Source organism: Mirounga angustirostris, unplaced genomic scaffold (assembly GCF_029215605.1).
Source record: "Mirounga angustirostris isolate CCGP_5_RB_7025 unplaced genomic scaffold, mMirAng1.0.hap1 SCAF_8, whole genome shotgun sequence".
NCBI classification, from domain to species: Eukaryota; Metazoa; Chordata; class Mammalia; order Carnivora; family Phocidae; genus Mirounga; species Mirounga angustirostris.
The window spans coordinates 48,407,172-48,432,479 of NW_026991716.1; the positions used below are offsets into that span (position 1 = coordinate 48,407,172).

The following is a 25,308-nucleotide window of genomic DNA, read 5'->3' on the forward strand; positions in this document are numbered from 1 at the left end:
ACCCCATCACTTCTCTACCTGCAGAACTTCCTCCTAGCCAATCCCTGTAACAAATGGATCTGTCCTACTGATCCCTCTTAAAGCACAGCTCTCCTTCACTAGGCAAACAAATAACATTGTTTTAGTTTTCCATGGCTACTGTAACAAACAGCCACAAACTAAAGAGCTTAAAACAAAACAAACTTCTCTTACATTTCAGGAGATCAGGAGTCTCAAATGAGTCTCAGACTAAAATCAAAGATGGCAGCAGGGCTGTGCTACTTTCTGGAGGCTCTACAGGAGAATCATCCTTCCTGCTTTCATTTCTTGTTTCAAGGTCCCTTCATCCATCTTCAAAGCAAGCAACACTGGACCAAGTCTCCTTGTACCACCACTGTTCTAGTTCTCTTCTCCTTGCTCTTCCACAATTTAGGACACCTGTAATTACACTGATTTCACCTGGATAATTTGGGATAATCTCCTATTTCAGTTAGCTGATCAACAACCTTAATTCCATCTGCAACCTTAATTCCCCTTTCCCTGTAACCTAACATCTTCACAGGTGCTGGGAATTAGGACACAGCCATCTTTGGGGTGCTGCTATTCTGCTGACCACAACCACCTGATACAATGCACCAAGACAGGCAAAAGTTAAAAAAAAAATGCAGAATTTGCTGTCAAGAAAATCACACTAAGTCCTTTGATACCAAGTGTTAATTGGCTCCCTGTTGTTTAAAGAATTAAGTCTAATCCACTTAGTCTTACATTAAAGGCTTCCATGATTTCAAAATACTTCTGCAGCATTATCTTCTACTACTTCCTTGTAGTACCCTACACTGGACTCAAACTACAGAACTCAGGAGCACCAAACACACCTGGGATTCTCCACAGTCTCATGTAATTTGCTCTATCCAGAGGCCCTCTCCATTCTCCTGTGCAAATTATTCTCATTTCTTAAGACCCAGATCCAAAGCCTCTTAGCTTCTCTTTATCTCTGCCTTCTCAGAAGCCCACAATGCCCTGTTCTGCCAAATTGGCAGATCCATCAGTGACAAAAGAGAACAAGTTTAGGCAGAGGTAGTTTTGGGTGCTGTTCTACAGCTAGCTGGGTGACTCTGGGCAAGCTATTTCAACTTTCAACCTCACTTTCAACATTTGTCAAGTGAAAAGGCAGGCTAAGTTATTTCTAAATTCTTTCCCTTTTTTTTTTTTTTAAAGATTTATTTATTTAGAGAGGGGGAGAAAGAGAGAGAGAATGTGTGGGGAGGGGCAGAATCTTTTGAGCAGACTCCGGCTATGCTTGGAGCCTGCCCTGGGGCTCGATCCCATGACTCATGAGATCATGACCTGAATTGAAACTGAGAGCCGGATGCTCATCCAAATGAGCCACTCAGGTGCCCCTCTTTCCCAGTTCTTAAGCTCCATGAAATTGACAGGACTTGTACCCACTTCTCTCCATCCCCAAAGCCACTGTTCTGGTCATCTAGACTGGATTAATGCACTCCCTCCCGATGGATCATCTCTGCCTCCAGTCTGGTACTGCTCCTCACTCCCCAAAAGCATCTTTCTGGTTACTCACCTCCTCACAACCAGTTAAAAGCTTGCAGGAAAATGTCCAAACTCCTCAGTGTGGCCCCCCCAGGGCCCATGTAATCAGGCCTCTGCATCCTCATCTGGTTTTCCTCACTGACTTTTTCAGTTCCTCACATGCTCCTCCATCCCCCAGCCCCTCTCTCAGAGCCTCTGCTAGAATACTCTGCCTATTTCCTTTCCACCAGACAGATTCCTGCTTATTCTCCAGGCAACCTTTCCTGATCCTCCCCATATGAATTAGGTGTCCTTCCTGTTCTCATGGCACCCTGCACTCAACTCATAATTCCCATCACTGTAGTATTGACACCTATTCACTTCTCAGTATCCTCCCCCTGAATCTAAATTCCACATGGGCAGGACTGTCAAACTCATCTACCACCTGTGGTATAGATTGGGGGTTACTGCCTAACTTCTGTATAGAGTAGCAGGACTTCTAGCTGCTTATGGCCAGAATCAACTGAGACTTTTCCAGCTTCTCTTGCAGCTAATGTAGTCACATGTTTAAGTTCTGGCCAAGGAGACAAGCAAAATTATCTAGGGGCAGTTTCTGGGAACCTACCCTAAGAGAAGGCATGGATGACTCTTCTGCCCCTTCTTTGTCCCTTCAGCCTGCTGGCTGGAAGATGGGGCTATCACACTCTAAACCTGCTGCACAGTGAGCTAGCAGTGAGCCTATGGATGGTTAAACCAGTCCTGGACCACCTCTGCAACCTTTTATGGGAGATATAAACTTCTACCTTATTTTGAGATCCCCCTGCTGAAGCCACTATTGTTTTAAAATCTGCATCACTTACAGCCAAACCTTACTGTAAAAGACATGGCCATTTCCACAGTACCAATAATTATGTTGACTCAAGTACACACCTCACCTCTTCCGCTGGATTATAATCTCTTTGCCAGTGGGTGTACGGTCATGTGTCACGGCAGGATCTATACTCCTTAGCAGAGGGTAGCACACAAGATTCCTCAATGGTGAGGGAGTGTGAATGATCAATGAATTAATGATCGTGTGGCTACTGACACAGGCAGGCTTTGTCCAACCTATACAGTCTACTTCAACCTGGAATCCACGTTGTGGCCAACCAAAATAAGGTTAAAAAAGTGTGTCAGCTTCCATCACTATTTTATCATGAAATAGCTGTATGTCAAGATACCAGAGTTTACTCTATTCCTTCCCTGGGCACAGTGCCACAGGTGTGGTCTCTCACTGGCATATTCTACATGAACGCTTGGAACACATGAAACACAGACTGCCAATTGCAAATAATCACACGTGTCACCTTTGCTCCTGGCTAAGTGGGAGGTCCGGCAATTTGTACGGTCTGAGGGTTACTGCTGCTCTTCTCCCTCAGCTAGGAGTAGGAAATGGTAACCCTACAGGCAGGGAAGCCAGCTCTCCACAGTCCCCTGCTAGGTGGGCTCCTCATTCCTGAAATATTATGCATTCTCAGGCTATCAAGGTACACTCATCTCCACACAGCCATGAGCACAGATTACTGAACTGATACTTGAAAGCTACATCTTTAGAGACACAGTCATGCAAATAATTGCTAGACAGCTACCACCCGCCTGATGGTCTATACGTACCGAGGACACAGAGATAAACGTGCCAGACACTGAGCAAAGAGAACAGGAAAAGCCATTCTTACATTAAGAATGAGGAAACTGAGGCACACAAAGGTTAGGTATTAGAACTAAGGTTAAACAAGCAGGAAGGGGTGGGAACATCTGATTCAATCAAAAGGATCACAGGCTCTAGGGTGTGAGGATTTGACTCACGAAGAATAGGGCTTTTTCTGCTACTAAATTCACTTTACTTTTGTGTTTATTGTTTTTGCTGGGGAGCACCTGGTGAGGAGGCATTCAAATACAGCCTGTGCAGAGTAGAGATGGGGACAGACGCGCATATTTGGAGAAATGGAAGTCTGTGGTGTGTTGAGAGTGAGGAGTGCACACAGGAAAGTGGCAGAAAATGAAGCTGGATCAAGAACGGCCCCGGAGAGAGAGAAAATGAAGCTTTTAGGATGGAGTGAAAGATCCTGTTAACATGTCAGGATAACACTGTGACAAGAGAGTAGGGACCAGACCATAGGGGAGACAGGAAGGAGACAGGGAGAAACTACAGTTGTCCAGTTAGGAACCAAAGTGCTGCAAGGTTTGGACGATGGGAGGGGAAGGGGCCGCAGAGAGGGACAGAGAGGAGCCTGCAAGGACAATACTTGGTGACTGACAGCTAGAGTGGGGGAAGGAAGGACATGGCTGATGAGAGAGAAGGACCCAGACACCACTGCCAGCTCGAAGGCTTGGGCAAACTGGTGGATGGTGGTGCTCCTGACCAAGCTGGCTAACAGGGCAGAGAGGTTTGGAGGGCATCCAGGTGAACCTAGCTGATGAGAAGTGGAGTCTGAAGCTCAGAAGAGGTGGATTAGAAAGAAATGAGATGGAAATTGGGTGGACAGTCAAACCTATGGTCACGTATATCACCCACTGAGATTGGTCTTCCAACAATACTTTGCAATTACTCACCTAAATCTTGAATTTTGGGAAGCCCTTTAAAATATGCCAGTCCCATTTCTCAAAATGATAAACTCAAGCATGAAGCTCTGTACGAAGGCTCAGTGAAAAGCACCCCTCTCACTGTGTACTGCATTCATAGCCGTTATCCTTTGGGGCCACTGAGCCTATTGCAAACCTACCACTCCTTGCCAAGTAAACAAACAGGAGCTGCTCTGAAGAGGAAGCAAGCATAGTATTTATAGCATTCTCCTTGGGACATGGAAGTCCTGAGATACTGTGTTTAAGGGGCTCTTTGGAGAAGCTCTGACCTGTTTCACAGGGCAACCACTGTCTCCTCTGCAAGCATGCTTCAAGAAAATCAATGGCCAAAGTCCATCATGGACATCCAGATCTTTTGCATGCCTCCAATGGCTGTCTTAAAGACTAAGCTTAAAGCGTCTACGAAATGCTTCATATTCCTAAACATCTAAGTCAGACTGCCAATTGCAAATAGCTGGGAGATAAACATTTAAGGGGCTTTTAAGCTTTTCTGCTACAGGCAGCTACTTATAATTCTTATCTGATTGCAGTCTCTTAACTGATGTGATTACTTGAATATTCAAAGTAAATTATCATGTTCTTCAAGCTAATTCATATGAATACACAAAAGCAGCATCATAGCCTTGGTTGAAATTAAAAGAGGGTGGAAAAATATAATTTACAAAGATAGGTTATGCAGCCCCCAGGAGAAGTCTTGAAGGATTTAAATTCGAGCCTGTGTAACATAAGTAAGGCAAGTGACATGAAAACACATTTCTTTGTTTAAACTGAATCCAAACACCCACATTTTACAAATGTTACTTGGGTATGGAGGTGAATGAGGAGAGGGAGAGGCAGAGTTCAAATGTGTTAAAACACACACACACACACACACACAGTTTGGGGCGCCTGGGTGGCTCAGTGGGTTAAGCGTCTGCCTTCGGCTCAGGTCATGATCTCAGGATTCTGAGACCGAGCCCCGTGTGAGCTCCCTGCTCAATGAAGAGTCGGCTTGTCCCTCTCCCTCTGCCCCTCCCCCTGCTTGTGCTCACTCTCTCTAATTTAAAAAAAAAAAAATCTGAAAAAAGAAAAGTTTGTCACAGTGTGGCACTTTTAAAAGTAAACACAATGTAGTAATCATTTATTCATCTCTTCTACAGAGTGTGTCCAAAGCCAAGAGTTACCACCTGGTCACAGTCCATGTTAATATGTAGGCCACTCTGAATTTTGTGATTCTCTTGTTTTAGGAATTGTGGTACCCATAACCATCATAATGTTGTTAGATCTACTGACCCACACCCAGAAAGAAAATCAAAAGTTCTAAGAGAGTCTAATAATCCCAAGAGAACTAAGGGTGGTGATAAACGTGTCTATCTTGAGCCTGAACAGGTGGCCCTTAAGGGGCCCTGTGTCAGAATGACCTACTAGATGTTTTCAAACTGCACATGACTTACACCTCAGTCCAAGGGAAATCAGACAAGCTGGAGACAGAGGCTCCCTAGAGGATTTGGGTGCCCTTCCCTCCCAGCCCACACCTCTCAGGTCTTATACGCCTTGTAAATCAAACCAGCTGCAGCTGAGGACAGGTAAGGAAACTGATGCTGGATGCCCATGGCCAGTCACACCAGTCCAGCCTACTGGCACCTGAGCTTTTGAGCACGGATTTTTTACACCAATGATTCTAGAGCTCTTCCAGAGCTACACAGTACCTGTGCTTCTGATTACCTGATTGCAGAATTCTGAAAAAAGGACTCGGAGAAGAAACAAAAGGTTACCCTTTCAAGACTGATGATAAATGTTAAGAATTAGCTTTCTTTGTCTAAACCTTTGTTTAGTTATTGTCAAAAGTTCTATATTGGTTATACTGTCAACCTCTCAGAATGTAATGATGAATAAGAAACTCAACTTTGTTTCCTCTAGTTCTCTGTCTAGAGCTGCAAATGCAAAGATGCCTGCCTGGTCTCAGAGGCTTCCTGTGGCAGGATGGCTGGGAGCGGACTATAGCCAGACTGCCTGGATTCGAAACCTGGTTCTGCCAGCTAGTGGCTGTGCAGCCTTGCACAGGTCACTTCACCTTTCTTAGTTTCCACATCTGTAAAATTGGGGTACCTACCTTCTGGGGTTTTGTGAGGCCAAAATAAGTATCGGTAGAGCACTTTAGAAAAGTGCCTAGCATGTGCTATTGAACAGCTATATTCAGCACCCACAGAATAGGCTCATTCTTTTTATAAGTTGCAAAGTACTCCATTGCCCAGCTGTAATTTATTCTTCTGAAGGACATTTGTATCTTACAATTGTATCTTACAATCTTTTGTTATTGTATCTTACAATTGTATCTTACAATCTTTCGTTATTACAAACAGTGCTTCAAAGGACATCCTATACAATAGAGAGATCTTTTTACCATGATCATCAAATGCAGTCCCCTACTTAACTTTCATATTTAATACTGACGGTTTGAACACCCTTCCAAAGTAGGCACAGGTATTACCACCTCCAAGTTCTACCCAGTCATAAGGGGCAGAGTTGGAACCCCATCCAGATGTGTGGCTGCTAACCTGAAAGGCAGCTGCTTTAATTCACTTCCCACAACTTTGCTTACTTAAAACAAAACAAAACATACTAGACGCTCTTATAAATGTACCTCAGATCCACAGTAAATATTTAGAAGTTCTGTAGGAAAGAAAACTCAAATTTTCACAGAGGTTCATATCTGCTCACAAAAACGGCAGATGGAGGTAACAACTTCTGTAAATATAAAAGTAATTTATTTCTTCTGCCAAAGACTGGAGCAGAAGTACCCTGAACACTACCGCCTGGGGACATACACCACACTGCCACACTCCCAGAGAAGTAAATGAATAATTATCGAATTTGGTATCATGAGAACTATTCTTTGGGGAAAGAGAAATTCATAACAATTACTCTGTAGTAGCATTTGCTATGCCAAGACAAGAGGAGAACAGGTACTCTGGGGTTCAGCATAACAGATACAATAAAGACCTGAATGGCCAATTCTTCAGCATGGCTTTAATTAGGTCTTTTTTTTTTTTTTTAAGATTTTATTTATTTACTTGACAGAGAGAGACACAGCAAGAGAGGGAACACAAGCAGGGGGAGCGGGAGAGGGAGAAGCAGGCTTCCCGCCAAGCAGGGAGCCCGATGCGGGGCTCGATCCCAGGACCCTGAGATCATGACCCGAGCCGGAGGCTGACGCTTAATGGCTGAGCCACCCAGGCGTCCTAATTAGGTCTTTTTAGTATGGGCTTATAAAGATTGTCCTGACAGGGTGAAATTGTTGACAATGGGGACAGGAAAGGGCAACTTCATGGAGATGGAAACTGTAACCAGCATGTGCTAGCAGGAGGGTGCTAACGTAGTAGAAGGATTATACTTAGAAATTGCAGGTGTTTCAAGAAAATGGTTATTCTCCTAACGAGAGAAAGCATGACAGTACCAGCACTAAAAACAGTTTTTAAAAAGAAATGATTTCCTAAATCCCTGTCAGCAAAGACATCAAACAAAAGTACAAATGTCTAATTTAAGAAAGATGGTTACACATCACTGTACTTCAAACACAAATGGCAGGGGCCTGGGGAGGAGGAAGGGTGGGAATTTAGTCTTTCTGAACCAAACAAATCTCAAAGGAAATACACACGAGTCAAAAAAAAAAAAAATTCCCATTGAGGAACTACGCCAGCAGGAGCCCAGTGGGAACCAAACAGTTTGCTAATGATAACATTTATGGGTTCAAAGGGGGATCATCGGGGATATGTGTGGGTGAGTGGGGGGGAGATTCCATTACAAATACTCAAAATTAGGTCAGGTTACCTTCCTAAACAATTTACTTTGCTAGGCCAGAACGCGTCCAGCAGTTAAACTTAACCCCTTAAAGAGAAAATTGTAACTTCCATCACTGATTTTGACATTGCTTTTCTAAGACCTAAATGCTTTCAACTTCCACTCTCTACCCCTAGTCAAACAGACAAGGGATTTGCTTTTGGCAAAAGTGAAAATAAAAAATTTTAGTTCTTGGAAGTCGCCTTAATCTTTTAAAGAAGAAAAGACCAATACCCAGAGTTGACTTTCTCTTGGTTGGTGGCAAGTTAGGATAGGAAGCCATGGCAGCCAGGTTCTATACAAGGGTGAGGCCCCCCTACTTAAACAACTATGCCTTCCCATCTTCTCAAATTACTTCAGTTGTAATAAAGAATTATGTATGTGCTTTACTATAATCCTGTATCATGAGGCATCACTGATTTTCCTATCTGTTACGCAAGCTGGGTAAGTCAGCTGATGGATAGAGCCCAGAAGCCTTGGTTCTTTTTTTTTTTTTTTTAAAGATTTTATTTATTTGACAGAGAGAGACACAGCGAGAGAGGGAACACAAATGGGGAGTGGGAGAGGGAGAAGCAGGCTCTCCGCAGAGCAGGGAGCCCGATGTGGGACTCGATCCCAGGACTCTGGGATCATGACCCGAGCTGAAGGCAGTCGCTTAACCAACTGAGCCACCCAGGCGCCCCCAGAAGCCTTGGTTCTTACTTCTGGCTCCAGCTGCATGAGCTTTATCAATACTGGATTTTCCTACTCTCACCAATGATACTTCATTAAAAGTTGAGAAGCATCCCGATTTCAGTAATATTAATGTGTGAAGTGCCTGCAGTGATTTTAAGAGGTCACGGATTATAACCTGCATCTCTACCAAGATATGTTAAAACATGAACAACTCCGAAAATGGATAAAATGGGGAAACACGTAGTTGTAGAAGGGCAACAAAAAGAAAGTGGCCAACAGAGGTGTGTGTGTGTGTGTATGTGTGTGTGTGTGCAGCGAAGCAGCTTGTCCAGATATGTATCTGGGCCATTTGCATATTCCACCTGATTGCAAAGCTTCCTTTTTCTTCCTCTATAACACCACGTTTCTTTGACCACTCAGTCTTATGAGTGCTCTTCGTCTTGTTGGCCCTCAAATCCATTGGTCTCCAGGTCTCATAGGTCTTATCCTAGAAATAATCTAATACAATTAATTTGCTCTCTCCAGCCTGTGCTCATGGCTGTAGCGCCACCTGGGGCATTCTCACTGCCCTGGCCACCTCTAACAGCCTCCCAAACCATCTCCACCGTCCTAGCATCCGTCCAAGCCAATCCATCCTACACATTCTGGTAAGAGTCATACTCCTGGAGCACTGCATTCATAATGTACTCCTAGTTCAAAAGCTTCAGTGCCACTCTGTAACCTCAGGAGAGAGGGCAGGCTAGGGGCTCAAGATGACCTGGACTCGAATGTTCTGTGACCCTGGCCAAGTGTCTAAACTTCGCTAAGCCTCCAATTCTTCATCTGTAAAGTGGGAAGGCTCACGGTACCAATTAATAGCAATTGGAATAGCAATTGGGTTTGACACATAAGAGCTCAGTAATAAACAGCCATTATTATCATCAACAACTTGTCTTTCTAACCTTTTCTTCCACTTCTGTACTATCAGCTTCAGCCAACTGGGCTACTTGCTTTTTGCCCAGTGATTCCACAGATGTTTGCTCTCCAAACTCCTTCTCTCCTGGAATGCCTGTCCTATCTCTTCAAATCAGTAAGATTCCTCTATGACATTTAAGGCTACATTCAAATGTAGACTCAATTCTACCTACTTTAATCCAATCATCTCTTTAGTACTGACATCTTGGAGGCCCTTACAGTTCACAATGTGGCTGACTTCCCCCATGTTCACACTGGCCCTCACTGAAGGTATGGTAGCAGCCCAATAGGTGAGGTGAGATTTAAATCCACTTCCTCAGTTCTGGGATGGGTCTCCCAGGTTATCAGATTTCCATTGTTTTAGTTATTACTTCAAGTAACCAGGTTTAAGTTAATCACCTCAAAGCCAAGGACCCTCTTTGAAAGGTGGTGGGAAGTGAAGTGCCTACATGAGAGTATGTTAATGGGGGTCCAGATCGTTGCTGGCAGTCATCTTGCAAAACCAGCCTATGGACTATGGATAGAAAGTTTTGCCCTGAGGATTTTTCAAGTCAGGTAGTCATTTAAGCCCATTTGAGTCAGGTTTTCTGTTTCCTGTACTGAAAGCATCCTAACCAATCTTATAGTGGTAAGCACTGATATGTCTAACAGATAGCTCTGCCACATAAAGCTTTCCCAGACATCCTCACGAAAGTCCTCCAGAAATCTGTGTTTGACCCCTTTTTAGTCCAAGGCATAGATTTAGTATGGGTATGAAAGGATTAACACATCAAGTAATTCAGGAAGACGTTTGGAGTCAGAACTGTGTCATTCAACTTTGTATATAACCTCTCCTAACATACACAAAGTACACGTAACTGATAAGTCAATGAATAAAAAAGGCATCTAGAAAAAAAGGTAAGGGAATAGATTTTAGGTAGATCTGAAAGATGACAAGCTGTTAGGCTGACTAGGTTAGATTTTTAAGTTAAAGTGTAACAGAGTTACACAGATGGCACACAGCCGACTGAACAAATCCTAGTGACTTCATAGGGATACCGGAATTTGTACCTGTGAAAACCTAAAGTTTTGAATATTTTCCCAGTTACTTGAGATTCTTGAGATTTATTCTTGGCTACATCCTCCAAATCTCACTGCCCCTTCCCCAGGAAGAAAAATAAGGAAGCATTTATTAAACCACTATTTGGTGGACCCCAAGCCGAGCTTTCATTTGTAGCTCCTGAAATCTGTAAAAATTCTGCAACAGAAAACACCCATTTATACATAAGAAAATTGGGTTAAGGGAATGAGGACAGTATTTGAAGTCATAAGGCACTTTTCTTGAAAAATCTGTCACATTTTAATATGCTTTCTACTTTCACTTTTCAGCGAAGTTCCATATTCTGTAAAATTAGCCATCTGTAGCCATCAATAACATTTTCCTTTTTGTCTTCAGTTAGAAATGGAAGAGGAATGAAAATGCAAAAAGAGAAACGGTACAAGAAAAGCTCCCGGCAATGAGAAGTTATAATCTGGGGTAAGAACCTAAAAGGGCCATGAGCGACATTTCTCCTTCAAGTGCGGAGCTTTCCGGGAGAATCCCAGGAAGCATCTGAGCTGACTACAAAAGTGATTCACTCGTGTCCTAACCGAAGATGTAAAGTTAGTGTTCGTCCACAGCCATCGAATGCAAAACCGGCTACGTCGGTATCTGCAGATTCTGCACCAAATGCTGTTGGCTGAGATGTGCAAGCAAAACAAGTGCAAACCAACAGGTTATCTACCAAGCAGTTAGGTGAACAAGTTACCAAATCTAACAAGCCAACATTAGCTCTTCCGTACAACCCTAAAAAGCACTTCCTGCCACGGGTCCGTTATTTGATAATTAAGGTTGCTTCCTGGCCACAATCCCCCCGCCCACCGCTGGCACCTCTCGGTTCCCCAGCCCAGCTAATAAGTCAGGCACCGGATTCTTCCATACCGGATCCCCAGGTATGGAAGAATCGTATTCCCGGAGCACCAAAGTTGGCATAATGCATTCTACAAATTTGCAATCAAGAAACGGGGAGATGAGCTTAACTATAGTCGTGAGAAGGGGAAACCATCACCCTTAAAGTGCAAGAGCACGGAACGGTTGCAAGAGACGGTTTAAAAAGAACAACTCTTCCTCCAGGCACGACTCCCCCCGCCCCCACACCCGGACGCGGGGACAGACGCGGCAGAGAGGAGGGAATCTTACAAGCGTGGAAACTAAAAGGGCACTTTTCCTTACAAGTCTTAACAGCCACAACCCTAGGGCTTCGCCGCCCCAGAGCCGCTCCCGCGCCGCGCGCCTCCCTCCCGGCCCGCCGCTCCCGCGCTGGGACTCCCCAAAGGGCCGCCCAGGTCGCCCTCGGGTCCCCCCCCCCCCCCCCGCTTCCCTGCCGGCCTCATCCCTCTCCGAGTACCGCCGGGCTGCTGTTCTCTGGTTTTAATAAAACCCGAGTGGCCCTGACCTGGCGGGCTTCCCTCCGGCAGGCAGACGCGAGGAGAGGAAGGGGAAAAAGGAAAGGCCGAGAGTCCCCTCACCGCCGGCTCCACGAGCTCCGCGCCGGGCGAGGGAGGGCGCGCCCTGGCTCTCGGTGCCGAACCGACCCGCGACCCGACAGAGGTTCTCCGAACTCAGTGACGTTTCGTTCCGCCCCGAGAGCGCACTCGCTCTTCCGGAGGGCGCTTCCCTGCACTTCCCATCCGCGAGTTCATCCCGACAGGGAGGGCGGACTCGAGCTGAGAGCCATCCCTCCCGCCTGCGGTCTGGGCACAGCGTGGGTCCCCGCGGCGCCTGTCAGCGTGCAAACATGCCCGCCGGATGCTTCCCCTCGCCGAACAGGTGAGACTGCAGCACGGTGGGAACTCCCGAGGCGCCCAGCCTCACCCTGGCGGCGGGCACCGCGCTCCCGCGCCCGCCGTCGGTGCCCGGGGAGCCGGGCTGGGGCCCGCCGGAGCCGCCGGGCTTCTCCTCCACGCGGATCGAGCGCGGGGCCGCGCCGGCAGCCGTAACTCTGCCCTGGGTCCGGTCCTAACCGCGGTTCGCAGCCCTCGCGTCCGGGCCGCGCGCTCGCGCGGGTGTCATGGCCGAGCGGCGGCCCCCGGCAGAAGTTTCCAGGAGCTGACGGCTTACCTCGTAGTCCGAGGGGCAGCAGCAGCTTTGAGAAGCAGCGCGGCGGCTGCAGGAGCGCCCGTGGCCAACGGAGCCGAGGAGGATGTTAGAGGGAGGCACCGGTAGCGAGGAACCGCCGCGATGGGAAGAGGAAGGCGCCGGGTATCTACAATCAGAACGTGGGCTGACCGTGACGTCACAATGGCGCGGCCAGCCAATCGGGGCCCGAAGGCTGAATCAAGCGCTATGATGTCATGCGGCCCTGGAGCCAATAGCGAGACAATAGAACTTTCGTGATTGTAAATTCCAGAATCCGAAGCAGTGGGGAGCCAAAGCCCGGGTTGGTGCCCTCGGGTTCACGTGTCTCCGGGCAATTTTTCCCCCCCTTTCTTCCTAATAAGCCTGCGTGGAACGCAGAGCCTGCGCAATAGCAGCGGTGAAGTTCCTAATGCCCTGAACTCTGAATCTCTGAAAGCCAGGCTGGGCAAGGTTGTGTGGCCGCATGTGGACGACAAGAAGCCCACTTTCGGAGCCATCTCCTTTTTGATTCTGAAAGGGATCCAGTTTTCCTTGGTTTTAGCTGAAAGGGTTAAATACCTACGGAGACCACCGGAGCGAAGGTCTGCAGTTGAACCAGGCAACAGCGAAAAGCGCTCAAAATTGATGTTATAGCTTAGCTCCCTTGTGGTAGGTTTACTGTGATTTTTCTTGGGGATTCTTATTTTTCCTCAGAGGTCACTACCAACTTCATTTCTACTCTAGGAATTATTCCTGAGGCTTTTAAAAGGAGGAGAGGTGGTGAAGTAAGTGACGCCTTTTCACCTAGACATTTGTAAGCACTTAAGGCAGAGTGCTTTGTGCTCAAGGCACACAAATAGATCCTCGCTGTTTTTCACTGGTGTTGAGTAACTTCAGGGCTTTGTCATCCTAGTATTCCACACTTTCCCTATATCAAACCCCAGAAATTAAGCCTTTCTCCTTGCGCCCTCTTACTACATGTCCATTGACGCAGCATGGTCAACCATTTAATGTAAGCAAATTCTTTTACATAATCACAATTTAGTGTTTATCAGGTACCAGCTGTGGTCCCGGCACTGGGCCATTGCAGTGAGAACATAGGTGTACAAACTGTACACAAATTAGGTTATTTAAACATACACAAATAATTGAGACTTTTGATAGTCAGTTGTTCAATTCCACAAACACTGAGTGGCTTCAGTTTGTCAAATAAGATGCTAGGTGTTAGGAATAAAAAAAACTTGAAGGAACCACTCTGCCTGTAAAGTGATACAGTCAGGAAACAACCACCATGCAGTGGTAAATGCTACAAGGGAAACCGAGATAACACAGATTAACTAAGATTTCTGATAAGGGACATGTGAAAAGCATGTGCTAGAAGCATAGAAGAGTTTGGCAAAGATATTTTATTTATTTATTTTTTAAAGAGTTTATTTATTTGACAGTGAGAGATACAGCGAGAGAGGGAACACAAGCAGGGGGAGTGGGAGAGGGAGAAGCAGGCTTCCCGCTGAGCAGGGAGCCCGGTGCGGGGCTCGATTCCAGAACCCCGGGATCATGACCTGAGCCGAAGGCAGATGCTTAACGATTGAGCCACCCAGGCGCCCCGGCAAAGATATTTTATTTATTCTTCACTCTTCTGCTAGCAACCCAAGGCCAGAGTTGGTTCAGCTCTCTGTTGCCCTATCCAAGTTCTTTCCTAGTTTTAAAAGTTTCAAATTTAACTTGGTATTCCAAAAATCTCAAGTTTTACAATACACTCAGTTGTTTTTATTGTGCTCACGTATCAGTAAAATGTTTTAAGCCTGTACTGCCAAAATATTTGTGTTTATTTTTAATTATGGACTTATATAACCGTCAAATCATACATTTAATATTTTTTCTTATGTTAAGGCAAAAGTAACTACCAAGTTCTAATATTTTATGCATGTTGTTTCCCGACTGTACCATCTGGCTCAAGCTTGTACCCCCACTTTAAAGACCACCGCTTCAGGTTTAAACTCCATTTGAAGGGGAAACATGTTGAATTTTGCTCACTGTTTATCCACAGATCTCAGTACAGTCCCTGATATATAATAAGAGCCTAGTAAACATGTTTTGAGTGAGTGAATGAGTGAATTCTTACTCACTATCACCATCATCCCTCTGGTGCTTCCATTTTCTGTTCTATATTTCCAACCCTCTGTCAGATCGTGTCCCAGGACTATTGATTCTTCTTAAACCCAAGGTAGTAAAGTCATGTTCTCTTTCTTCCTCCAGCTGGAGAATTAAGTTTCTGAATACATATATGATTTAGGGAGAATTCCCCCCCTCCCCCCAGCCTGCAGCTCATCTTACACCATACAGTGTAAACTACCATGACCACAGTATGAATTATTGTAGATTGCAGCACTATCACATTCATGGATAAAGCTTTAAGGAAAGCAATAGAACTGAAATGACTCCCTGACTTGAATGTGGGGTTTTTTTTCCAAAATAAATCAAAAGAATGCCTAAAATTCAATATCAGCATTCAAGAAAAGTATTTTAATTAGTGTCAGAATCAGATTCTTGGCCAACCAGGTTCTAGACACTGTGCTGGAGCCATCCCAGTCCTTATAACCAACCTATCAAGAGTAAACCCAGGTAGGGTGCGGTAAAAAACCCTGTAACTCTTGCCTTTTTCTTTACAACAACCATACGATAGTCCCCAAGAAGTGATTGTTGAATTGTTTTCATTAAATAGTTAACTATTTTATTCCTTTTTGTCTTCTTCCTCCTACTTTATTTTTAAATTCTGGTAGCATTTTTCCTTCTGCTCTTAGTTTTCATCGATGGTTTGAAATCTCCTCCAACCACACACTTCCAAGCATATTGGAAAGTTACTTCAGGGGCGCCTGGGTGGCTCAGTCGTTAAGCATCTGCCTTCGGCTCAGGTCATGATCCCAGGGTCCTGGATCAAGCCCTGCAACGAGCCCTGCATCGAGCCCCGCATCGAGCCCCACATCGAGCCCCACATCGGGCTCCCTGCTCTGCAGGAAGCCTGCCTCTCCCTCTCCCACTCCCACTCCCCCTGCTTGTGTTCCCTCTCTTGCAATATCAATATTGCTCTTGAGAAAGAAAGTATTTAACATCCTGGGAAATATGTTCCATTTTTATAGCATCTGTAGTTGAATTAAGAAATATAATTGAGGGGTGCCTGGCTGGCTCAGTCAGTAGAGCATGTGACTCTTGATCTCAGGGTTGTGAGTTTGAACCCCACGTTGGGTGTGGAGGTTACTTAAAAATATAATCTTAAAAAAAAAGAAATACAATTGAAAGTTTCATTAGAATACAATTCTTATTAATGAGACTTGTTTCATTTCAGGATGAAATACTTTATGTGCTTAGGAGGTATTTGTGTAACATAATGAAACCTGTCTTTTAAGACAAGGCATAAGTCTATGTTTGCCTCTGGACATTTGAAAGTTGACTAAAATATAGGACAAGCATAAGCTAGTTTATGCTAAGGATGTCACTATGAAGTCTCTGTTGGCTCCTACTCCCCCCCCCCTTCTCGATGATCTTACTTTTTTCTTATCTGCTAATTTGTATTTTCTGTTACCTTGTTGCCAGGGGTTCCCATTGGCCTGACTTGTCTTTGTTAGAGGCAGATAGATTAAAGGCAGTTTCCTTTCCTCCCCAGAACAAGGAATCTTTTCTACACTTCCATTGTTACTCTGCTGCTACTCCTCTTCATTGTACTGGGATTTATCTCTATTCTTGTCCTTGAGTGTTCATCCTGATGGGTGTGAACTACTTGAAGGCACTGCCCATGCCTGGTCTACCATGTTTTCCCAATGGCTGGTAGAACCTCTGGCAAATAGCAGATGCTCATAAATATCTGTTGAATGAATGAACAATTTGAACTATTTCTGGATTCTCTAGTTTTTCTTCTCCACTTCCTTTTATATACTTTTTAGTACTCTATCCAGGAGCAACTGGACAATGAAAGGGGTCTGTGTCCTCAATCCTCTCTATATACATTTACTTCCTAGGCATTATTATCATCCTCTTTCATGACTTTGGGTTCTATCTCTACTGACTCCCAAATGTATTTCTCCCAAATGTATATTCTCCGGAAGTCTAGACTTATATACGTAACTGCCTATTAATGACTTTTCTTAGATGTCTAAAAGGCATCTCAAACTGAAAATAATAAAAAATGAACTCTTGATTCTCCCTCAAATCCATAGTTTTCCCCAGCTTTGTAAATGACAACTCTATTCATTCAGTTTCTCAAGCCAAACACCTTAGAGTTATGTTTAGCTTCTGTCTTCCTCTGACATCCTACATGCATGCATCAGGTAAATTCTGTCTACTCGATCTTCAAAATTTATCCAGAATCTTATTACTTTTCACCAAGTTTACCACAACCACTGGTTTAAGTTACCATAAACTGTTGCCCAGAATTTTCCAATAGCCTGGACCTCTACTGCTTTTGCCTCCTGCAGTCTATTTTCAACCCAGCAGCCTGAGTGATCCTCTTAAAACCAAAGCCAGATGGTGTCACTTGTGTACTTAAACCATCGATCAACCTCTCATCTCATTTAAGAGTAAAAATCAAGGGCGCCTGGGTGGCTCAGTCGGTTAAGCGACTGCCTTCGGCTCAGGTCATGATCCTGGAGTCCTGGGATTGAGTCCCACGTCGGGCTCCCTGCTCAGCAGGGAATCTGCTTCTCTCTCTGCCCCTCCCCCCTCTCATGCTCTCTATCTCATTCTCTTTCTCAAATAAATAAATAAAACTTAAAAAAAAAAGAGTAAAAATCAAAACTCTTACAATAGCTTATAAGGTGCTTCATGACTTAGCACCTGTACCATTTCTCTGACCTTCTAAAGCTACTTTGTCTTCTACCCGCAATCACCTCCTTAGCACTAGACTTGCCTCAGGGCCTTTATCCTTACTCTTCCACCATGCCTAGTATAATCTCACCCCAAAATCTCCAAGACTTACACTCTTGCTCCATTCTGATCTCTCTAAATATCATCTTCCTAGAGAGTTCTCCTTAAACTCTCTAAATTTGCAACATCTCCCTCCCTGCCTCCCAAATTCTGGAAACTTTTTACACTGCTTAATTTTTCTCCTTAGCACTTATCATTGTCTGACATACTATATATTTACTTTTAATATTAAGATGGAATTCAAATCTCATTTCTCAACTTCTTCAAATGCTTAGCTATGTTAAAGATAAGATTTTAAACCAGTACAGATTCTCAATGTGTCTTTTACTTTGCTGGTTATTTCATAACGTTCATAACTTGATTTTTTAAAATTCTTTAACACATGAAAGAGTTAAAGATTTCTAGGGAGTAGACAAAAGCAGACAATAACCAAACTTCTAGCCAAAAATCATGTGCAACTGGCCAAGAGCAGCCATGTGGTGTCTATTGTTGAGGAATATGTTCTGGTTAAGCAGTGTGTTCTGCAAGTGCTCCTTATGATTTTGGTACTGGTGATATGCTACAGAATATGCTTTGCCCTTATTCTGTCATTCACAAAACAGGTTCTCCATATCAGAAGGTTATCATATCATATATGATTTAGTCATGCTAAAGATCATGTGATATTTTAGTTATATGTATTACAAAAGGCCTTGCTTTTGTGCACTTGCAATATCAGACATGCCCTTATATGGCAAAAACTGGTCATACAATTTCTTTTTTTTTTTTTTAAAGATTTTATTTATTTATTTGAGACAGAGAGAATGAGAGAGAGAGAGCACAAGAGAGGGGGGAGGGTCAGAGGGAGAAGCAGACTCCCTGCCTAGCAGGGAGCCCGATGCGGGACTCGATCCAGGGACTCCAGGATCATGACCTGAGCCGAAGGCAGTCGCTTAACCAACTGAGCCACCCAGGCGCCCTGGTCATACAATTTCTTTTCACAATCTCAAGTTCACTGTTTGCCGAGAGTGAATGAATCGTGAGACTCACCTGAAAATCTACAAGTGTGTGTGGCAGTTCAATTATTTTTGCAAACTATTTCTTGGCATCTGACTGTGAAGCACATTTTTTTTTTCAAATTTAAGTGTATTCCCTAAGGTTAGTTTCACTGAGTCAATTCTCTTTCAACTAAAGAGCATTACAAGATTGTCTTCTAATCGGAATGATTAAATGACACACTGCACTCTGTCAGATGTATCTCAATAAAATGAACTCAGGTATAAAATTTAAAAAGCTGTTAGATACCCTAGATGCATAAAACTGAGGCAATTTTAGGCTATTTAAAGTCTAGAAATAAAAGGTATAATAGTATGTCATTACTTTTGCATTTTGCTGATCAATAAGATTAACTTCTACATAGTCTTAAACTATAGCCTTTTCTTGATTTTTTTGTCTCTACCCCTCCTACCCTTTTTGCTTCCTTGAATGTGACCTAGAACAGAATGTTTCTTTCCTATTCTCCCCATAATCGGAGCACTCTGTGCAGGTCTTTTTTTTTTTATTATCACTTATAATATTAATATTATAATTATTTGCTTATATCTCTCTGCCCCAACTCAAGGCCAGAAAATGTGTCATGTATCATCTTTGTTCCTCTAGCTTTGTGCTATGCCAGATATTTAGTAGACATAAAAGTTTACTGAACTACACTCTCAAAAGACCATTTACTTTCTTCATGATAAAGACAGCAAATAAGACATAAGAAGCTGTTTCACGGTATGCAAGGAAGACTTTTAGAGTCCCAAATTCATTTCATCAGCTTAATGTGCTCTGATAATATGACTGGAACTTTTTTTTTTTAAAGATTTTATTTATTTGTCAGAGAGAGAGAGATCACAAGCAGGGGGAGCTTCAGGTAGAGAAAGAAGCAGGCTCCCAGCTGAGCAAGGGGCGCAATGCAGGACTTGATCCCAGGACCCTGGGATCATGACCTGAGTCAAGGGCAGACGCTTAACCTACTGAGCCGCCCAGGTGTCCTGTGATTGGCAACTTCTGAAAGTGCTTCCAGTGATCTCTCGCACCTGATCTTCATTCCCAAGGGCTGGACCTAGTAACTTGCTCCTAACAGATGGAAAGAACATGGAAAAAATAATGGAATGGCTTTCAAAGATTAGTTTAGGAAAAAACTGACTGCTATCTTACTGGCACTCTTTGTCCAGCTTTTTGGATTGCATACTTTGATGAAGCAAATGTGCCATGTTGGACATGCTCACAAAACAAGAAACTAAGTATGGCCTCTGGCCAACTGACATCTAGGAGCTGAGGTCCTCAGTATGATAGCCCACAAGGAACTGAATCTTGCCAATGAGCACATGAGTGAACTTGGAAATGCCTCCTTCCTTAGCAAAGCCTTAAGATGACTCCAGGTCCAGTCAATATCTTGTAGACTGTGAAAACCCTGAAACATAAAACCCAGTTAAGTGAGCAATGCCCCAATTCTTCACCTATAGAAACTTTGACAGAAAAAAATATCATTTGAAGCCACTGTTTGGGGATCATTTGTTACAAAACAATAGACAACTAATGCAGATAAATCAAGAGTTTTACTTTTTAAAACAGAATCAGAGGGCGCCTGGGTGGCTCAGTCGGTTAGGCGACTGCCTTCGGCTTGGGTCATGGTCCTGGAGTCCCGGGATCGAGTCCCGCATCGGGCTCCCTGCTTGGCGGGGAGCCTGCTTCTCCCTCTGGCCCTCCTCCCTCCCATGCTCTCTGTCTCTCATTCTCTCTGTCTCAAATAAATAAATAAAATCTTAAAAAAAAAACCAAAAAAACAAAACAGAATCAGAGAATAATCGAAATAAAGTTTATTTACTTGTCGGAACAATCAATGTATGGCTCGTATTTTGATAACTATGTCAATATTTTAATTATAAGAAGTTGCCTTTCCCAATGTGCTTTTCTCATATCACAGGAAAACATTTACATATGTGGGAGTAGGTTGCCAAATTTCAAAAGGAGGAGGTAGAGATCAAGGCAGGCCACTTGGTAAACAAAGCAAGGTACTGCTCTGTGGAATGAGAGCTTACTTAGAAGGGACCAACATTCTCAGCCCAACATCAATACATATTTTTCAACTCAGAGGGCTAGTCAAGTCCTTCAAATTTTCATTTTATTTATTGCTTTGAATTAAGGCGTTGCAGGTTAGTAACTAATAAAACACAAGCAGAAAAACAGACACACACATTATATAAGAAAAATAACACACTGTACTTTCATTTACTAATAGGTAGGCCCAATTAGTTTATTGGATCAATTAAGCTCTGAAAGCATGAAAGCCTGGAAAGTTTCCTTGTGGTCAAGAAAAATTCCCAAAGACCAGGGATAAATGGTGCCACAGTGGATGTACAGGACAAACATAAAAATACAAAATTCATATTCAGGAAACACTCATGAATGCTCAATTCACTTTTTAAATTATCCTGGGCACCTAGTAGCATATCTGGAAATCAGTGGATGCTAAGTATATATTTACTGAATATTCTTTGGGGACCTGGTATATGCCAGGAATTGAGATAATAAAACTACAATACTTGGTAAAAAGTGACATGCCTTAAGAAATGCAAAAAAAGTGCTATGAAAATTCAGATGTTGCAGAGGATGAGAAAAGGGGATTGAAGCATCAGGGCCTTTACAAAGGCTATACTCTCTCCTTAAAACTGCTCACCTCCCCCTTTTCCAGGTTTCAACTAGGAAGTCACCCTTTCAGATAGGTCCTTCCTATTATCCTGGGTAAAATCAGTCTCTCTTTGCATTTCAGTCACTAGTTAATACTTAGTTCACAGCACTTTGCACAATCTGTAATTGTTTTGGTTGCTTATTTTTATTTCTACATGCCTAATTAGCCTTTTTTATTCCTACCTGCCTAATTAGCCTTTGAACTTTAAAATTTGTTAGAAACAAATCTGCCTTGCCCACTGGGGTGTGTCAGGCATAAAGTAGGCACACAATAGATATTTGTTGAATGACCGAACGTGAAATATGAAGTTTAAAAAAGGGTACTGGTGTAGGAGTGGAAAAAAGCTGCGTGTCCACACAGGGATGTCCAGACAAGAATTCCAATAACAGCTCTCACTCGGAAGAGCAAGACCCTGTTTGCACCACACGCTCAGGGCACCTAGAAGGGATTCTCAGGAGGTGGGGACGCCCTTAGCCGGTGGCCTGGGGGGCAGGCGCAGCTTCTCCCTTCCCCACCCCCACCCGCTCGTCTGGATCGCAGCCCTCTGGGGCCCCTATCACTTCCGGGCCCCACACGCGCGCCCCTCCCGTGGAACCAGAGCCCGCCCACCGGGCCCCCCTCCTCCACCCTCTGGGCGTGGGGACCGTTGGCCGCCCGCCGCACAGGGCGGTGCCGCCGCCGCCCAGCGCCCCTCGGCCGCTCTCCCCCCGCCAGGCGCCCTCGGCGTCCCCGCCCAGCTCCCCCGCCCCGGTCACCCCATTCATCCCGCGGCCGCACCCGCCAATCACCGCGCACCAACAGCGCCGCATCTGGCGATGGGGCGGGGCCTCGCGAGGCGCGCGCTCGCTCCTTCCCCGCCCCGAGCTCGCCCCCAGGCCGGGTCATTCCCGGGCATTGACCGTTCTCTTCTCGGTGCAGCCCCGGCCCGGGACTTGGGGCTGGGGAAGCGCTGAACCAGGGAGCGGACGGTTGCGCCGTCCGGACTGCGGAGTCTTGGGATCGGAGGATGACCGGGGGCCTTGGGGGAAGAACGGAAAGTGGCCTTGACACCGGGGGTCCCCGCGCCCCTCACATCCAGATGGGCGTGTGTTACGTTCCCGGTCCCGAGACGCGCGACTGGGTGCAACTGTGTGGGGTGGGAGAAAAGGGGGAGATGAGGCAGAGATGAGGCAGCAAGAAAATGTAGTCTGTGAGCACCTCAGCCCAAGTCTGGTGCTGGGGAAAAGCCTCTGCAGAGAAGCTTTAAATCGTTACTCACATTTTAGTCATTTTTTTTTTTTTTTTTAATAATCCGTGAATTCGGCTTCTTGTGTAGACTTTGTTAACGTGTGTCCACTGCCTAGAGTGAGGTATAACAAAAGGCTGCTCCTGTTGAGGTTAAAATTATATTTACTTGTATCCTCATAAATTGTGAAATTGAAAATATTTCTTTTGGAATATTTCATAAATGGGCTCCCCCCCCCGTCTGATTTATCTTTCATAATATCTTATTCACCAGGAAAGATAAGGGGATACCTAGTGGCTTTTCTAGCGGTGGCAAAAGTCTCCCTCACCCCCTCACCCCGCCCCCCAAACACTTAAAGGCACAGAAAGCAATTTGATTACAAACCGCTGCTAGATGTTTTCACTTCTCATTTAATTCTCCTAACCAGTCTGTAGGAATAGGTATTATCACTTCTTTCAGATGTCAAAACAGGCTGCAGATTAATTTGGCCAAGGTCACAGGTTTGTAAGTTATAAAGTTTGGGCCCTTTCCACATTTCTTTCCCAGAGATCATGAAATTTCAATCCACAGTACGTGGAAGGTGGAAAGAAATCTAACGCTTTTGGAGTCCTTAGCTAAAGACATAGCCAAGTGCAAGCACCTCTTGGAGGTGGGTTTGTGTTTCTTGAGAACTCTGTTAAGTGCATACTTTTCATGCCAAAACTTTGAAGGGTTCTGGAAGGAGAGTTCCTTGAAGTTCTGAAACGCGGGGTCACGTGTCGGGCTGATGCCTTTTGCAACCCTTACTTGACCTGAAACAAAACCCCTTTTCGTAATTAAGTGTTGCCAGGAGGGACGCTGGAAGGCTGCCCGGGTCTTGTTCAGGGACTTTAGTCTTTGTGGCAAACAGAGTACAGAAAAGTTGGATTAAAGACAGAGTAAATTAGGTCACAGAACGCTTTTTGCGGGTAGAAAGTAGCAAGCTATGATCAGACTTTTAACTCAATCCGATTTAACAGATTGGCTGAGTATATCTCCTCCATGCTCCATGCTGTGGGTATACAAAGATGAGCGAGAAGCTTTTCCCGCCTGCTGGAAAAGATCACAATTGGGTTAAGGCGCATTAGTGAGTTAGTGTATGAATAACAGTAAAGGAAGACAGCACATAAAGTGACAATAGGTAAATACAAGGCAAGAATTATGGATGAGCTCTCACCAAGCAATGTAGGTCAAATGCAGAAGAAGGAAAGGAAGGCCCCTTTAGGCCCAAGCTGAAGACTCAGGACTTTTCTTCACCACGCAGCCAGAATGGCCTTAAAAAAAAAAAAAAAAAAAAAAAAATCCAACCCAATATCCCTCAACATCCTTTAACATCCCATTGCACTTGGTCCTAAATCCCAAATCCTTCCTATGATGTGAAGCCCTGCATGAAGCATGTCCTGCTTACCTGCCCATCCTCCCAGGGCACCACTGTCTCTACTTGCACTGTATTCTTCATCTCTTTGTTTCTCAGAGATGAAAATTTTTCTCATCCCAGGCCGTCCCCTCTGCCTGGTCACTTCACTACCCTGTCCCCTTTTTGTACCCCTTTTCCTAGCTCATCTGTTCTATCTCAGCTTTGAGTTGTTTCCTTTGAGCAGCTCCCCTTCTAAATAAAACCAACTGTTATAACTCTCATCAGATCCTTTTGTTTCCCCATGCACTTTTCAAAATTTTCTAAGATATTGTTATTTGTGTGATGATCTCTTTCACATCTGCCTGTGCCGGCCTTGTACCATTTTTTCTCATAGGGCTTATAACAATTTATAAGATACAGTTATTTCTGAAATTACTTGTTTTTATGTCTGCTGGCCCCATCTGTTTTAGGCTCCGTGCAAACATGGTTTTGTTTCCTATCATATTCAGCCATTAGCAATGGTTGGCCCATTGTCAGTGCTCAATAAATATTTCTTGAATTAATGCTCCGAATCTGTCCCTCTAGAATCCATGTTGGGGAATAGTGGGAAGCGGGCTGAGAAGGTAGGCAGCTCAGATGCAGGGGGCAGAGAGAAGCATTTCTACCCTGTCGGTTAGATCCTCACTGTTCAGTATGGAAGCCACTGGCCACATAGGGGGATTGAGCATTTGCAATATGACTGAGGAACTGAATTTTAAATTCTGTTTAATTTTTATTAATTTACATGTCCTAAAGTACATGTGGGACAACGTGGCTATATGATTCTACTTTTTTATAAATTTTGTGAAATCTGAATACAGATGAATTTTGGTGACAATTTATCATCTCAACTGGATTTTGACCTCATACAAAAGAAGATTATAAAAGATCTCATTTTTCTCTAAGGATTACATGTTGAAGTGGTACTATTTTGGATATATTGGGTCAAGTAAAAAATATTTTTAGAGTAATTCTAGGTATATACCCAAAGAATTGAAAGCAGGGACTCAGAGGCTTACTTGTACACCAATGTTCATAGCAGCAAATAACTGAAAGATGGTCACACCCAAATGTCCACCAACAGATGAGTTCATAAGCAAAATGGGATATATATATTTGAATATTATTCAGCCTTAAAAAGGAATGAAAATTTTTTGTTTGTTTAAAATAATTTTTTATTGCCCAGGATATTTTTTTGTGTGTGTCTTGTTTTTTTTTTGCTTGTTTTCTTTTTAAATAACTATAAATTCAAGCTTAGGGGAGTTTGCTTTGCCTTGAAAAAACAAAATAAAAAACAAAACAAAAAGCTGTTCTATCATTTG

At 44.1% G+C, this 25,308-nt stretch overlaps 1 protein-coding gene across 6 annotated transcripts in view; it reads right to left on the reverse strand.

The window, feature by feature from the left end:
- ELOVL5 (ELOVL fatty acid elongase 5) overlaps nucleotides 1-12,869 on the reverse strand; it is an 84,893-nt gene extending 72,024 nt beyond the window's left edge. For 2 of the 6 annotated variants that reach the window (XM_045867017.3, XM_064597710.1), the window contains exon 1: nucleotides 12,716-12,868. The gene's annotated coding sequence lies outside the window, so the exon portion shown is untranslated. Of the gene's footprint in view, nucleotides 1-12,050; nucleotides 12,070-12,123; nucleotides 12,245-12,715 lie in introns of those variants that run through there. The other 4 variants (XM_045867019.3, XM_064597712.1, XM_064597713.1 and 1 more) reach the window with 4 other exon arrangements.
- Between the last annotated feature and the right edge of the window lie 12,439 nt (nucleotides 12,870-25,308).